Source organism: Gracilinanus agilis, chromosome 3 (genome assembly GCF_016433145.1).
Source record: "Gracilinanus agilis isolate LMUSP501 chromosome 3, AgileGrace, whole genome shotgun sequence".
Lineage (NCBI taxonomy): Eukaryota > Metazoa > Chordata > Mammalia > Didelphimorphia > Didelphidae > Gracilinanus > Gracilinanus agilis.
The window spans coordinates 539479063-539494591 of record NC_058132.1 but is presented as its reverse complement, the minus strand read 5'-3'; positions in this window follow the sequence as shown (position 1 = coordinate 539494591).

Below are 15529 nucleotides of genomic sequence, written 5' to 3'. Positions count from 1 at the left end.
GTTAGGATTTGCAAAAATGAATGAATTCATGTAGAAATATTGCTAATAATTAATTAATTTAAGATTAAATTTCCTTAGTATCCAAGTCACTAATAGTTGCTAAGGATATTCAGATAAAATAAAGAAAAGTCCTAGGCCTCCAGAAATTAAAAACCTATTATTCAGGGAGATCAAAAACAGAGAAAGAAAACTACAGACCAATCTCCCTAATGAACATAGATGCAAAAATCTTAAATAGAATACTAGCAAAGAGACTCCAGCAAGTAATTAAGAAGATCATCCACCATGATCAGGTGGGATTTATACCAGGAATGCAAGGTTGGTTCAACATTAGGAAAACCATCCATATAAATGACCATATCAACAGTCTAACAAACAAAAATCACATGATTATCTCAATAGATGCTGAAAAAGCCTTTGACAAAATACAGCATCCATTCCTATTGAAAACACTGAAAAGTATAGGAATAGAAGGACATTTCCTAAAAATAATAAACAGTATATACCTAAAACCATCAACAAACATCATATGCAATGGGGATAAATTAGAAGCCTTCCCAATAAGATCAGGAGTAAAACAAGGATGCCCATTATCACCTCTATTATTCAACATAGTACTAGAAACACTAGCAGTAGCAATTAGAGAAGAAAAAGAAATTGAAGGTATCAAAATAGGCAAGGAGGAGACTAAGCTATCACTCTTTGCAGATGATATGATGGTCTACTTAAAAAATCCTAGAGAATCAACTAAGAAGCTTGTAGAAATAATCAACAACTTTAGCAAAGTTGCAGGATACAAAATAAATGCACATAAATCATCAGCATTTCTATACATTTCCAACACACTAGAGCAGCAAGAAGTAGAAAGAGAAACACCATTTAAAATCACCCTAGACAATATAAAATACTTAGGAATCTACCTACCAAAACAAACACAGCAATTATATGAAAACAACTACAAAACACTTTCCAAACAAATAAAACTGGATCTAAACAATTGGAAAGCCATTGATTGCTCATGGATAGGTAGAGCTAACATAATAAAAATGACAATTCTACCCAAATTAATTTTACCTATTTAGCACCATACCTATCAAGCTACCAAAAAACTTCTTTACTGAATTAGAAAAAACTATAACAAATTTCATTTGGAATAACAAAAGATCAAGAATTTCAATGGAAATAATGAAAAAAATGTGAAGGAAGGGGGCCTAGCAGTACCAGATATTAAATTATACTATAAAGCAGCAGTCATCAAAATAGTATGGTACTGGCTAAGAGACAGAGAGGAGGATCAATGGAATAGACTTAGGGTAAATGACATCAGCAAGACAGTGTATGATAAACTCAAAGAGCCCAACTTTTGGGACATGAATCCACTATTTGACAAAAACTGCTGGGAAATTTGGAAAACAATATGGGAGAGATTAGGTCTATATCAACATCTCACACCCTGCACCAAGATAAATTCAGAATGGGTGAACGACTTGAATATAAAGAGGGAAAATATAAATAAGTTAAGCGAACACAGAATAGTATATTTGTCAGATCTCTGGGAAAGGAAAGACTTTAAAACCAAGCAAGAGTTAGAGAAAATTATAAAATGTAAATTAAATGGTTTTGATTATATTAAACTAAAAAGTTTTTGTACAAAAAAAACAATGTAGTCAGGAGGAAGGTGAGAGAATTCTTACAGCTATACCTAAGGTCACAATTCTAACTTAAATTTCTAAAAATCCCTAAATCTATCTGCCTTCAAGGGCAGTGTCTTCTGCCAGGCCAGGTCTAGCCTATCCAATTACTCTGTCTATCAAAGAATATACCCACTATCTAACTACCTACCTAAGTTAATCAATAATCATTAATAAATAAGCATTAATCACCTTCCACCTCCTTAAATCCATTTTTCCTTTACCCACTGTCAGTTATTTTCCAACTTCCAGTTAGTCTCAGAGACACAGAGAGACACCTCTGCTCTCCAGGGAACCCAGAGACAAAAGCCTCTTTCAAATTTCAAGGAACTCACCAACAACTCTCAGCCACACCCTCATTGCTAACTGTCATCAACTGACAGCCTGCACTACAAGGGGACTTTTACTCAGAAATCTTTTGCTCTCTTGCCTCTTAAAGGGAAAAGAAAGGAGAGAGTAAGAAAATTCTCCCAACAGTAATAATCATGTGAAAAATGAGATTCTGTCAGATATACAAGTATTCTGGCTTTAGTATATTATATGAAAGGAACAAAGAAAAGCATGTCTTGTTACCTGAAGAAGAGTGGGATACGGTTTGATATAATGGAAAACATACTTAGTCTTCAGGAAGAAAACCTCAGTTCAATATCCTTTGCTTTTTGGGATACCATTTTATTCATTTTTAAAATAGTGAATGATTTGAATATAAAGAAGGAAACTATAAGTAAATTAGGTGAACATAAAATAGTATATTTGTCAGATCTCAGGGAAAGGAAAGATTTTAAAACCAAATAAGTTAGAAAAAATTACAAAATGTAAAATGAATAATTTTTATTATATTAAATTAAAAAGGGGTTGTACAAACAAAACCAATGCAACCAAAATCAGAAGGGAAACAGCAAACTGGGAAAAAAATCTTTATAACAAAAATCTCAGTCAAAGGTCTAATTCCTCATATATACAGGGAGCTAAATAAATTTTACAAAAAATGAAGACATTCCCCAATCGATAAATGGGCAAGGGACATGAATAGGCAATTTTTAGATAAAGAAATCAAAACTATCAATAAGCACATGAGAAAGTGTTCTCAATTTCTAATAATTAGAGAAATGCAAATCAAAACAACTCTGAGGTACCACCTCACACCTAGAAGATTGGCTAAAATGACAGTAGGGGAGAGTAATGAATGTTGGAGGGGATGAGGCAAAATTTTAACATTAATGCATTGCTGGTTGAGTTATGAATTGATCCAATCATTCTGGATGGCAATTTGGAACTATGCCCAAGGAGCACTAAAATATTGCCTGCCCTTTGATCCAGCCATGCCATTGCTGGGTTTGTATCCCAGAGAGATCATAGGGAAAAAGACACATAAAATATATTTATAGCTGTGCTCTTTGTGGTGGCAAAAAAAAATTGGAAAAGGAGGGTATGCCCATCAATTGGGGAATGGCTAAACAAATTGTGGTATCTGTTGTTGATGGAATACTATTTTGCTCAAAGGAATATTAAAATGGAGGAATTCCATGTGAATTGGAATGAAGTCCAGGAATTGATGCATAGTGAAAGGAGCAGAGCCAGAAGAATATTGTACACAGAGACTGATACACTGTGGTAAAATTGAATGTAATGGACTTCTCTACTGGCCCAGGACAATTCTGAGGCATTTATGGAAAAGGACGCTACCCACATTCAAAGGAAGAACTATAGGAGTGAAAACACAGAAGAAAAACAACTGCTTGAACACATGGGTTGATGCAGACATGATTTGGGATGTAGACTCTAAACAACCACCCTACTGCAATTATCAATAATATGGAAATAGAGGGGCATCTGGGTAGATCAGTGGATTGAGAGTCAGGCCTAGAGATGGGAAGTCCTAGGTTCAAATCCAGCCTCAGACACTTCCCAGCTTTGTGACCCTGGGAAAGTCACTTGACCCCCATTGCCCACCCTTACCACTCTTCCACCAAGGAGCCAATACAGAGAAGTTAAGGGTTTAAAAAAAAACAAACCAAAACAAAAATATGGAAATAGGTCTTGATAGATGATAGATGGCACATGAAGAAACCAGTGGAAATGTGCATAGGGTACAGGGTTTCTAGTGGTAGTGATGGGAAGGGTGGAGGGGAGACTAAGAACATGAATCATATAACCCTGGAAAATTTTTTCCAAAAAATTGAATTAAAAAAATTAAAATAATAAATAAAATAAAATAAAAACTGGGAGTATAAAAACTATGTGTTAATAAACCATTCAAATTTACAATCCTCTGAAGCTATGAGCATGAGGAAAATTGAGATCACATTATGCTCTACTATCTAAATGAAATAGGAAAGACTGAAACCATGATGAATTTTTGTGAAAATACTGACATACTAGTTTCTTTTCTGAATACCAACTCTTTCTGCTAATGAATTATAAGAGAACAGTGATAGCAGTAAAACCTTAGGAAAATAATTATGCTTCTTTTAGTCTCGGTTTCCTAATCTGTGAGATAGAAATAATAGCAGACACCCCACAATATGGTGAAGATTAAATGTTATAATGTGTGTAATCACTTTTGTAAGTCTTAAGTTGCTATGTAACTATTAGCTAATGTGTGAAGGGCTGTAAATATTATGTATTCACTTTTTATTGTAGCTGAAGCAATATTGATCAGTCATTCTTCTTCATATTTCATTCAAATATTTTTACTGTTTTCTGTAAACTGAATAAAATTAAATATATCTTAATAGCCAAAAAAATCACTAAATATAAAACTTTCAATATATAGTAAACACAATTCCTTTTACCTGTACATTGTTAAATATGGTATTAACAAATGGAGCATTTTTTAAAATTTTCATTAGGCCACTCCCTAGGGTTTGGGAAGCTGACAACATCAGGACTAGTAGGAAAGAAGACTTCAGTTTAAATTCTGTTTCTGACATTTGTGAGATTAATAATTAATGTCCAAATAATCCAAGAATTATAATTTTATAAAATTTATTCATAATAACTCAAAGCACAAGGAAAAACAGCAAACCTCAGTAAAGAAAAAGCCACTTCCCTGACCACACATGTGGGAGAAGAGAAGAAGTAGAAGAGCTTACAACAAACTGTATATAAAACGTGACCACGCAATGTGGTGAAGAAATTAAAAAAAAATTCTGGGAAATATTTAAGGAATTTTGGAGTACATTGTTCAAAGGTACAGAATCTCCATTTACACATTTCCCACTGTGATCCTTTTAGGTGGCCAGTCTCCCCAAAAGGATCATGGAAATATAACATAACTTTTAACTAGAGGTAGATAAAATATTGCAGTTTTTAAAGGGAAATTACAACAATTTGGGCACAAAAGGAAATAAAAGAGAAAAAAATAAAACCAATGATTGCTACATTGACAAGAATCCAATTTGGGGGCAGTCCCCTTTGGCATAAAAGTATTCATTCAAAGTAAATGCATTCAACTCCCCCATAGTTCAAATTCACCATATCCCAAAATTCTCTCAATCTTCTGGTGCAGCGTGTGGTCTCTGCAGGCATCTTTGTGGCTCCTTCTCTAAAAAATTCATCTTCTGGATTCAGAGAGGTAATTTCTTGTTCTAAATTAGGTTCAAATTCAAATCAAAGTTCACAACAATAACATAGTCCCCCCTGAGGAGGATAATAACACATTCTTCCCTGAGGAGGATACAGGGATGTATATAGGAATCACACAGAGATGCATGGTCAAGTCATAAGGCATATGAATGAATTATCAAAAATATCAAAGAATGCAAAGAAATTTAAAAATAACTTCTGAGTGAAATACAGAATATCCAAAATGTCATAAAATTCTAGGAAAAGGAAAAAAAAATTACAAATCACAAATGTTTCTTGTAGCAAACCATACCCTATAAGCCTGAAATTACAATCACTCAACAACCCAATTTAGCAGTCTGGATTACAGTAAGTTGTTACATCATGAAACAAAATAGAAAAAGAGGCCAGATCTAGAAACAAATAGGAAACAGCTTTCCCTAATTTGACCCTTTTCTTCACTTTCAGGGATAATGGAGCCAAAAATGGGCAAGGGACCTATTTGCACCAAAATATTTATTGCAGTTCATTTTGTGGTCATAAAGCAGTAGGAATTGAGAGGTTCTCTATCAATTGTGGAAGTATTGAACACTCTGTGCCATATTCCATTATAATGAATACTATTTTGCTATATGAAATTATAAGCAAGATGACTTCAGAAATATTTGAAAAGCTGTTCATGAACTGATGCAAAGTGAACCAGAATTAGTAGAACATTTTACACAGTGACAATAATATTTCTTGATAAACAACTGACAATAGACTAGTTATTCTTAACAATGCAGTCATTCAAGACAATCCCTGAGACTCATGAAGAAAAATTCCAACTGCCCTTCAAGAAGAGTGGATGGAGTTTTAATGCATACTGAAACACAGTTTTTTTCCTTCTCTTTTTTTTAATGTGGTATCTCTTCAACAAAATGCCTAATACTGAAAAATATTTTGTATGATGTAAAATTAATGTCAGTTTGCTCACTGTCTCAAGGGGTACAGAGGGGAAGGAGGGAGTAAGATAAGAAGGGTTAGGAAAGAGAGAATTTGGAACTCAAAACTTAAAATATTTTAAAATTAATTTTTACATATGAAAGGGAAAAATAAAATATTTTATTTAACAGTGTGACAAAGAATTGGAAATTAAAGGGATGTCCATCATTTGAGGAAGTGCTGAACAAATTTTGGGATATATTGGTGAATGAATGGTATTTTGGAAAAATAAATGAAAGCAAGGTGATTTCAGAAAAAGCTGGAAAGATCTGTAGCAACTGATTCAGAATGAAATAATCAAAACTGGGAGAATATTGTACACAGTAAGAGCAATATTTTATCATGATCAGCTGTGAAAATTTGGCTACTCTCACCAATGGAATAATCTGGTACAATTGTGAAAGACTTATGATGGGAAATGCTATCCATCTTCAGAAAAAGAACTATTAGAATCTGGTGGATGTAGATTAAAGTATACTATCTTTCATTTCAGTGTATTTATGGTTTTATTTTGAGGTTTCATTTTGTATAAGTGTGCTTTTACAAAAGAGACCATTGTAGAAGTTTGTTTTGCATGATAATAAATATTTTTAAATATGCCCCCAAATAATCAATCAGTAAGGGAGTGGAATACCATTCAGTGCAGATCATCTCCCAGCAAAGGAGGATAGGATCTTTGGGAGTGTTGAATAAGAGGCAGTATTTTCTGGAGTTCTTATCCCATGAATAGAAAATTGGACTGACAAATAGAAGGAGATAACAGGGGACCCTTCACTGGGTCTTGGATTATGACTCTTGCATTACGCAGATGATATTTATGGAAAATTACTGTAGAATTATGAAATTATGGTGCAATCATTTTCCTCGTAAGCTTTCCAGGATCAGGATGAAATAGTCTGTGTCCAAACCTGATATATTTCAAGTTATCAACTCCCCATTCCCCAGGCTATCAAACTGGGTTGGGACCTTCCTTCTCCTTTTAATCTTAAAAATGTTAAAGGATTAAAAGCAGAGATGACCAGTCTTGGTGAACACTGATGAATTTGAAATATTATTGCTGATCAACCATGTTGAACTTCGTCCCATTTAAAGTATAATGGCCCTAGCTCATAAAATTAATATGCTGATGTTTCCTACATCCCAGTTAGAACACACTGTGATGAAGTAAAGAGGGGAGTGTTGAATTGTCTTAAGATATTCACATGAGAGTCTGACTAGTGAGCTAATAAGTGGAATACAGAGACCTTTACCAAAGGATTTGAGGTCTTTTGGTTATTGAGAGAAACATTTGACCAGATTAGGATGTATTGGCTGATCAATTAATTAAATTATTTTAAAATTGAAAAATAATTTATGTTGAGAATTTCAGTCATTACAGATTCCAGGTCACAGGTCCAAAGCAAGAAGGAGCACTAATAGGAACAAAGATTCAGATTACAGTTTTGGAATAGAAATTGTGTTTGTGGTCATAACAGTACATGGATCAGATGAACAGTGATAATACCTCTTTATATTACACAGCATTGGAAAACTTGCACACTTACAGACTTCCAGAATAAGTTCTATAAAGAATATCACAAAAAATGCTAAAACTTGGGTCAGTGTCCCCAAAATCTTGTTACCAGAGCCAAACTTTAACATAAAGCCAAAAGTCATGACATAGACTGGTAAAATGAGCAAGCAGCAACAACAATAACTTAACTGTAGAAAGTCACCATGCTGACAGGCAAGATAAAGATACCTCAGAAGAAGATGGCAATGTCAAAACAAAAATGCAGGCACTCAAAGAAAAATATGAATTAGTCTAAAACTCTCTCCCCCCCCAAAAAAAAAAGATTTCTAGCAGATCAAAAAAGGAATTTTTAAAATGAAGTGACATTTGGAAGAGAAGTTGGGAAAATAAACATAAGTGATGCAAGAAAATGGTTAAAAACAAGTCAACACTATTAAGATTAATTTTTTCTGGAACTTGTTTCTTAACTTATAATAATTTATTAAATAATAAAAAGGGGATCAGAGAAAGAAAAGGTATGTCACACACTTCCGGTTAAGATGGCAGCAGAGTAAGGAGTAGCTGCTCAATCTCTCCTAACCAAAACATACAGGACTCCTCAAGGGGACATAAAAACGAATCCAGATGAACAAAGGGACCCCACAACGGGGCGCAGCATTGAAGGTATGTGGAATTGGGGCATTTCCAGGCTATAAAGGGGTGAAACAGCTCTCACTAAAACCCGAGAGAAAGAAGCCCCTCCACAACCCCCACACCACGTACAGCCCAGAGGCCAACACACAAGAGTGAAAGCAGGATTGAGGCACCCAGTAAGTCATTGGCAGCTCCAGGGCTTGTTGCTGAGAGCAGCAAGACTCAGGACCCCAAGTGGCTAAAGAAAGCACACAGACTTCCCTGAGAGCTGGCACGGGTAAAGACATTACCCTAGGAGAGGACAAAGATCTCGAGCTCAGGCTAGGACTTTGAGTGGGGACCCTGTGCAGATGGGAAAGCGGCTGTGGAAGCAGCCCCTGAGACTGCTGAAGGAGCCTCTGGCAGAGGAGCAGACCAGGGATGACCAGGAGGCTAGACCCCGAGAACAAGGAGACCTGAGCCCTCGGGAGCCTAGAAAGTGCAGACAGACCCTGAGAGTGAAGAAAAAGCTGAGAAGGGGTGGGGCTAACAATGGCAAGCCAAGAACCCCAGAAGAGAAAGATTATCAAGAAGAACTTTAGAACACTCAACAAATTTTACACAGAGAAAATCCAGACAACAGAGGAGAACAAAAAAGTAATCATATCCAAACCTTCCCAAAATAATGAAAACTGTCACAAGCTATTGAAGAATTCAAAACTGAGATGTTGAGGAAGATGGAAGAGATCTGGCAAGAAAATAACAGTTTAAAAGGCAGAATTTTGCAATTGGAAAGTGAAGCTCAGAAATCAAATGAACTGATAAGCAAATTGAACACCAAAAATGACCAAATTGAAAAGGAAAACGAGTCCCTAAAGGCTAGAATTGAGCAATTAGAAGCCAATGATCTCTCAAGAGAACAAGAACAAATAAAACAAAGTCAAAAGACTGATAAAATAGAAAACTCTGACAGGGGTCTAATCACTCAAATATACAAGGAGTTAAAGCAATTGTATAAAAAAATCAAATCATTCCCCAATTGAAAAATGGGCAAGAGACATGAATAGGCAATTTTCAGGTAAAGAAATCAAAAGTATCAATAAGCACATGAGAAAGTGTTCCAAATCTCTAATAATTAGAGAAATGTAAATCAAAACAACTCTGAGGTATCACCTCACACCTAGCAGATTGGCTAAAATGAAAGAAGGGGAGAGTAATGAATGCTGGAGGGGATGTGACAAAACTGGGATATTAATGCATTGCTGGTGGAGTTGTGAACTGATCCAACCATTCTGGCTGGCAATTTGGAACTATGCTCAAAGGGCTATAAAAGAATGCCTGCCCTTTGATCCATATTGTCTAAGGTGATTTTAAATGTTGTTTCTCTTTCTAACAATTGCTGCTGTGATGTGTTGGAAATATGTAGAAATGCTAATGATTTATGTGCATTTATTTTGTATCCTGCAACTTTGCTAAAGTTGTCGATTATTTCTACAAGCTTCTTAGTTGATTTTCTAGGACTTTTTAAGTAGACCATCATATCATCTGCAAAGAGTGATATCTTAGTCTCCTCATTGCCTATTTTGATACCTTCAATTTCTTTTTCTTCTCTAGTTGCTATTGCTAGTGTTTCTAGTACTATATTGAATAGTAGAGGTGATAATGGGCATCCTTGTTTTACTCCTGATCTTATTGGGAAGGCTTCTAATTTATCCCCATTGCATATAATGCTTGTTGATGGTTTTAGGTATATACCCCAAAGAGATCATAGATAAACAGACTCATACGAAAATATTTATAGCTGCGCTTTTTGTGGTGGCAAAGAACTGGAAAAGGAGAGTATGTCCTTCAATTGGGGAATGGCTGAACAAATTGTGGTATATACTTGTGATGGAATACTATTGTGCTAAAAGGAATAATAAACTAGAGGAGTTCCAGGTGAACTGGAAAGACCTCCAGGAACTGATGCAGAGTGAATGGAGCAGAGCCAGAAGAACACTGTACACAGAGATTGATATACTATGGTAAAAATTGAATGCAATGGACTTCTGTACTAGCAGAAAGCAATGACGCAGGACAGCTCTCAGGGATTTATGGTAAAGAACGCTAACCACATTCAGAGGAAGGACTACAGGAGAGGAAACATATAAGAAAATAAATGCTTGAACACATGGGCTGAGGAGGACATGGTTGGGGATGTGGACTCGAAACTACCACACCAATGCAACTAACAACAATTTGGAAATAGGTCTTGAACAAGGACACATGTTAAAACCAGTGGAAATGTTCATCGCCTATGGGTGGGGGGAGAGTGGGGGGTGAAGGGGAAAGTAAGAGCATGAATCATGTAACCATGTTAAAAATGAATATTAATAAATTATTAAAAATTAAAAAAAAAGGTATGTCACAAGTGGCTGGCTGATACCTTCACAAGTCTTCTCCATGAACTGGTTAGGTCATTTAATAGCCAAACCTCAGTCAGGTCTTTGCTTTACTAGGTAGCCCCAAGTATGTGAGTGTTTAGAAGGTCCCCAAGCCAGTGATCAAGTGTGCTGGTACTTTCTTAGATGCCTTCCCCTGAGGCAGTAAAGTCACATGAATTCCCATCAAAGTCTCCATGCCATAAATAAATAGGTTTTATTGAAAAAGGGCTAGTCTAAAAATAAAGTCAGACTCCCAGTTAGAACCAAAAGACCCTAAGCTCCGTGAGAGGCCTTCTTTTATCTCCAAGGAATATCACAACTTTTATACCACTATAAAAATAATCCAAGACTATAGTTATACCTGTCTAAAAATAGTCACATGGAAGTAATTGTTTATTGGTAAGAACAACTAGAAAAATACTTCTTATTGGTAGAAGAAATTACTTGATAGACAAAAAGGGAGTGCAAAGCCTGAAGGCCAAGTGAAAGTTCAAATCCATAATTGCAGAGGGTGCATGATATAGCTAATTTTAAGGTTTGAAACTAACAGTGAGGCTTCACTTAGGCCTTGTGAATTAATTAACTATTTTTAACAAGTCAAGGATGGAGAACAACTGCTAGGGATTCATGATGAAAAAGAATATTCATCACCACAGAAGGTAGAGATGAACTATGAATCCAGATTGAAACACACCATCCTTCATTTTATTCCTTCCATTAATTTTGTGCTGGTATAAGCAATATTTCTTGTTTGCAACATTATGAACATGGAAATATGTAATATGTAACAATATATGTACAACTTTTATTTAATCTGACTTTAGGGGGAGGGAGAAGAATGGAGGAGATAGGGTATATGTATTGCAAAATATCCAAACATTTTTATATTTTTAAAGTTACATTGAAACATAATCTAAAAAAATAATTATTTATTATAATTTTTAAAAAGAAAATATAAAATTGGCTAAATGGTGGGGGCAGCTGGGTAGCTCAGTGGATTGAGAGTCAGGCCTAGAGATGGGAGGTCTTAGGTTCAAATCTGGCCTCTGACACTTCCCAACTGTGCGACCTTGGGCAAGTCACTTGACCCCCATTGCCCACACTTACCACTCTTCCACCAAGGAGCCAATACACAGAAGTTAAGGGTAAAAAAAAAGAAAAGAAAAAAGAAAATTGGCTAAGTGGTAAAAAAAGGCACAAAATCAACTAAACAGAGAGAAAGATTAAGTTAAACATGGGAAATTGGAATGGAGGAAATACATAGTTATTAATCATAATTGGATAAACTTTTTCATAAAATGGAAATAAAAAGAAGAATGGATTAAAAACTACAATATGTTATTTATAAGAAATATACTTGAAGCAGAGAAATAAAAAAAATCAATACAATGGATTCATGCAGAATATATTAGTCTTTAGCTAATTTTGTAACAACAGTGATGCCTGGCAAAGCAACAGTAAAATAATAATAATAATAATAATTAATAATAATAATAATAACAACAATAACAATAATAATAATTAAAAGAGTAAAAGAGGGATACTGGATTTGCTTAAAAGTACCTTAAACAGAGTTCCGGGTTAAGATGGTGGCAGAGTAAAAAGCAGCTCTTAACCTCTCCTGACCGAAAAATACAAGACTTCTCAAGGGGACATAAAAACACGTCTAGACAAATGGAGGAACACTACAACATTGTGCAGCTTGGAAGGTACATGGAATCGGGACATTTCCATGCTATAGAGGGTTGAAACAACTCTCACTAAATCGAGGGCTGAGCAACCATCCCCCAACCCCCTCCACACACACCACCTATAGCGCCGAAGCCAGCTAAAAAGAAATAGAGGACGTTTGGGGCACCCATTGAGTCATTGGCAGCTCCAGGGCCTCTTCCTGAGAGCAGCAAGATTTAGGTCCCCAAAAAGCTAAAGATCTCACACGAACTCTGAGTGCAGGCGCAGAGTATAGGCGCAGAATATAGACGCAGATGGAGGCAGACACAACCGAGAGTTAAGGCTCTGAAACCCTGAGTGGGGAACCAGTGCAGATGGGTATACGACTGTGGAAGCATTGCCCAGAGACTTGTAAAGAAACTTCCAGCAAAGGATCAAACAAGGGGGTCCACCAGGGGGCTTGACCTTGGAAAAAACCAGACCTCAGACCTCAGGAGCCAAAAGACTGCAGACAGTCGCTGAGCTCAAGAATAAATCTGAGAAGCTGCTGGGCTAATGATGGCTACCCAGACTCAGGAAGTTCAGAAGAGAAAGATTAACAACAAGAAAAAAAAGTCTTTAACACTCAACAACTTTTACACAGACAAAATCCAGACAAACGAGCAAACAGAGGAGGAGAACAAACAAGCACCTGGACCCTCCTCAAATAAGGAAAACGGGTCACAAGCTATGGAAGAGTTCAAAACTGAGATTTTGAGGAAGATGGAAGAGATCTGGCAAGAAAATAACAGTTTAAAAGGTAGAATCTTTCAATTGGAAAGTGAGGCTCAGAAATCAAATGAACTGATAAGCAAATTGAACACCAGAAATGACCAGATTGAAAAAGAAAACCAAAAGATCATAGCCGAAAACCAAAAGATTATAGCCGAAAACCAGTCCCTAAAGGCAAGAATTGAGCAATTAGAAGCTAATGATCTCTCAAGACAACAAGAACAAATAAAACAAAGTCAAAACACTGAAAAAATAGAAGGAAACATGAAATATCTCAATGAGAAAGTGACAGAACATGAAAACCGGTCTAGAAAAAACAATTTGAGAATCATTGGTCTTCCAGAAAAACCAGAAATTAATAGAAACCTGGACTCCATACTAAAAGAAATTATTCAGCAAAATTGCCCTGAAGTCCTACAACAAGAGGGCAATATAGACATTGAAAGGATCCATAGAACATCCTCTACATTCGATCCAGATAAGAAAACGTCCAAGAAAATAATTCCTAATTCAAGAGCTTCCAAGCAAAAGAAAAAAATTTACAAGAAGCCAGAAAGAGACAATTCAAATATCAAGGAGCACCAATCAGGATCACACAGGATCTGGCAGCCTCCAAACTAAAAGACCTCAAAGTTTGGAATACGATATTCAGAAAGGCAAGAGAGCTGGACCTGCAACCAAGGATCAACTACCCATCAAAATTGACTATATATTTCCAGGGGAAAGTATGGGCATTCAACAAAATTGAAGAATTCCAAGTATTTGCACAGAAAAGACCGGGGCTAAATGGAAAGTTTGATAACCAACCACAAAAATCGAGAGAAACATGAAAAGGTAAATAAGAAACAGAGGGGAAAGAAAGAAAACTCATAATTTTTAAATTTGCCTTTTTAAGGGCCTCAGTGAGATCTAATTATCTGTATTCCTATGTAGAGAAATGTAATGTATAATTCTCTGTAGTGAACTCTATTCACTATTATAGTATTCACTATTAGAGTAATCAGAAGAATAATTCACAGGGAGAGGGTAGAACACTAAATAATCTAAGATGACATGGGGGCTGGGAAAGAGGGGGTGAATAGTAGGGGACACCAAGAGAAACTTGAGTGAATAAGAAAAATAGGATATTCTATTATACACAAAGAGGGCATGGGAAGGAGAGGGGACAAATACTATTATAAGAAGGAGAGGAAGAGAGCATTAAGAGGCAATAATCAAACCTTACTCTTAGTGTAATCAACCCGGAGAGGGAAGAGTAACTATACTATCCATTGGGACATAAAACTCTTATCTAACCCTTCTGAAAAAGTCAGAAGGGATAAACCAAGGGGAGTAGGGGAGTGGGGAGGTCAAAAAAAAAGGAGGGGAGAAGAAGGGTGAGGGAATTCATAAGGCCTTTAAAAACAAAAAGGAGGGGAAAAATAAGGGAGGGGGTAGAAAGGGAAGTTAATCAAGTGAGGGGATAAGGGATAGCGGATTAATAGCAAACCACTGGTTTAAAAGGAAATATTATAAGAAAAAACGGGTAGGAATAGGGGAGAATACGAAAATTTCAGCAAATGTATAACTGATGATTATAATTCTGAATGTGAATGGGATGAACTCGCTCATAAAATGGAAACAAGTAGCAGATTGGATTAGAAACCAAAATCCTACCATATGTTGTCTACAAGAAACACATATGAGACAGGTGGACATCCACAAGTTTAAGGTTCAGGGCTTGAGCAAAATCTTTTGGGTGTCAAATGAGAAAAAGAAGGCAGGAGTGGCTATTATGATTTCTGACAAAGCCAAAGTAAAAAGAGATATGATTAAAAAAGACAGGGAAGGTCATTACATCCTGATTAAAGGCAGTATAAACAATGAGGAAATAACACTGCTCAATATGTATGCACCAAGTGGCATAGCACCCAAATTCATAAAGGAGAAACTGGCAGAGCTCAAGAAGGAAATAGATAGTAAAACCATACTAGTGGGAGATCTAAATATTCCTCTTTTAGATCTAGATAAATCAAACCAAAAAATAAATAAGAAAGAGATAAGAGAGGTGAATGAAGTCCTAGAAAAATTAGATTTAATTGATATGTGGAGAAAAATAAATAGGGACAAAAAGGAATACACCTTCTTCTCAGCTGCACATGGCACATTCACAAAGATTGACCATGTTATAGGGCATAGAATCATTGCAAACAAATGCAAAAGAGCAGAAATAATAAATGTAACCTTCTCAGATCATAATGCAATAAAAATAATAATTAGTAAGGGCACCTGGACAGGAAAATAAAAAACTAATTGGA